Below are 2,890 nucleotides of genomic sequence, written 5' to 3' on the forward strand. Positions count from 1 at the left end.
ATCGTATCGAGAAGCAATCATTTGCTCTGAATGATAAAGACGATAGAACTGAAGTAGATAAAATTTTGATAGAAGCATACCAAGCAGCTCGAGATAAACTGATCAAGCACTATGATAAAACTAACTGGGTGTACTGTGCTGTTTTAATTTTAGATCCACGACATAAAATTGAAACGTTTGACTTGACAGAGTGGGGTAAGAAACTGAAAGATACTTCACTGAAAGTATTTGAGAACATTTATAAAAATAAATATTACAAAGAATCAAATGAAGTATTGGAGGCTGCTGATGAAGGAAGGATTGGTTTCAATGAAAACAAATCGGTTGAACGTGAAGGGATCAATCTGAACTCTCTATTTACTGATATCTCTCGAACAAAACATTGGAGAGACGAGATAGTTGAATATCTTGCTCTCCCAAGAGCTGATAGAGATCAGGACATCTTGCAGTGGTGGAAAAATAGAGAGAGCAGTTTCCCCAATTTGTCGAGAATGGCGCGAGATTTACTTGCTATTCCTGCTACTTCAGTACCGGTAGAGAGACTGTTTTCCCTGGCACGTCTGATTATCACGCCATTGAGGAATTCTTTGACTGATGCATTCGCTTGAGTTCTCCTGTGCCTTCATTCATGGGCATCTTGTGACCTCTACAAGGTTATAAAAGCTGTATAAAGCTTGAAATCATACTTACGTCACGTAAGTTATGTGCAAAGAAGACATACCAAATGTTTCAATATGACATTATGTATTTTTAAGTATTGCATATGACAAATGAGAGTTTATTGTAGATGTTTAAAGAGGATCAATAAAGAAAGAATCCTAATGTTTCATATGGAAAATATATGTTTGTGATTTCATCTTTATCTTTTCTAGGGTGTGACCGCGTTATCTGACAAGCAAAAATCCTGAAAAGGGTTTTAGGGGTGTCAAATAAGCGTAACAAATAAGAGGGGGTAAATTCAATAAAATGATATATTTCCAGTCAAATTTACATACAGATGGTGAGGCCTTTTGACTCGGATCTAGGGGGAGGGTAAGGCCAAGCGACTCTAACACGCGCAATATCGGGAAGGCTCTAATCAATAAAGAAGGGGGGAGTTTAGTCGTGTCTAGGGGCGTCTCGACTCTTACAATAATTATCTCACTGGGGGGAGAAGAACAAAAGTGTGGGCTCACCGCTGGGGGGACGAACCGAGGAGATACGGTTACAGAAATGGTAACGGGGAAAAGGGGAAAATAGCTCGTACTTACGGGCCCTCTCGATTCTGGGGAATTGTCCGGAGTAACTCACACCTGGGCCTTCTCGAGGTCCTCTCCAGGGAACTTTGAGCCTCCTCTCCACCTCAGGGTCTCCTGGGTTATCTCCTCGACGTGGGATAAGGGCGGAAGTCCTTCACAATCCTCTTCACAATCGGCAATCCTCTTTACACACTCTATGTTCTGGTCTTTTTCTGGGCACAACTAATATAACGCGTCACTCAGGGCAGTCGTGAGACGAGTGAGTTTCCTTCCCGTCAACGTCTTCTTCGCAGGGGAGCAGATCGAGGTGGGCCAGGAGCGGAATCGTCATCCGCTTTCCGGGTGCCTGAGGCGAAGGGGGCGTTCTTCGGGGTTTCTTCCTGGGGTGCCGGTGTTCCACNCCAGCGGTGGCCAAATATATGATATAAGGGGGCAGTGTAGTTGGGGGCGATAAAAGAGTATAAAAATAATAAAAAATAAAAAGGTTGCCTCGTCACAAGGGACATTATATCTATTAAGCCTTCATGTTTATGAATAATTCAATTCAAATCTGATGGTCTGGTTCTATGGTAGCACTAGACTTACCCTTATCTGATCTTTGGCTGAGCTTTATTTGACCATTCTCCATTATTTTATCTACATTTGTGTTTTCTTAAATCTATTTTACATCTTCCGCATGGTCTTGGCTTCTTATTCTGACCATGTGAAATCGAGACGAGACCGAGACGTGACCGAGACGAGACCGAAAAATGAAGTAGCATCCGAGACCGAGACTGAGACGATACCGTCATTCTTCCAACCGAGACGAGACGAGGCTCAAGCATACGAGACCGAGACGAGGCCGAGACGATATGGCTAATTCCAATTTTAGTTCGAGACCGAGACGAGACTTTCCGAAGTCTCGTCTCGTCTCGTCTCGTGCGCAGCCCTAAAATATTGTATGCCACACCGCGATAAAAGTATTATCTGACGAATGTGATTATAATCCTCGCCTTCGACTCGGATTATAAAACCACATTCGCCAGATAATGCTTTTATCGCCTGATGACAATCTACTATTTTAAATAAACAAGTAGGGGTTCGAGCCTTTTTGGTAGAAGCCACCTGACCATTTCTTTGTGTGTTATAACTCTTTTTTTTTCAGTTCTACCAATTCCATTGGTAGTAAGCTTCCGAATAGATCTGTACCAATTCTATTAAAAAACACACAATTATGAACACATGGAGACCTCTACAATTTTTAAATGAATAAATAAATCTACACATGGAGTTATAAATTTCAGAAAAACAAAAAATTTTCATGTAACATGACATTCCAAGTAAAACACGGTAATTACCTTAATATACGATTTTTCATAAAATGTTCCATCTCAAGAACTTCAAACCAATTAAGCTCAAATTTCTTCTAGTTGTGTAGTTACATCGAGATACGCGGCAGCGTATCGGCCAAGAAAAGTTTTGACTCCGATTGTACAAAACATCAGACCGATCGCTGCCGTGTATCTATACAAGAAGCAACTACCCCCTCCACTCCATACGAATCATATCCATTAAATAAAATACAAACGTGATGAGCTACATGAAAAATACTCTTAGTTACATTACATAAATTGGCCACAAGATTCTCATTGATGTAACTATTTTTTCGTTCG

The sequence above is a fragment of the Diachasma alloeum genome, unplaced genomic scaffold (genome assembly GCF_001412515.2).
Source record: "Diachasma alloeum isolate Michigan unplaced genomic scaffold, Dall2.0 Dall_scaffold_01197, whole genome shotgun sequence".
NCBI classification, from domain to species: Eukaryota; Metazoa; Arthropoda; class Insecta; order Hymenoptera; family Braconidae; genus Diachasma; species Diachasma alloeum.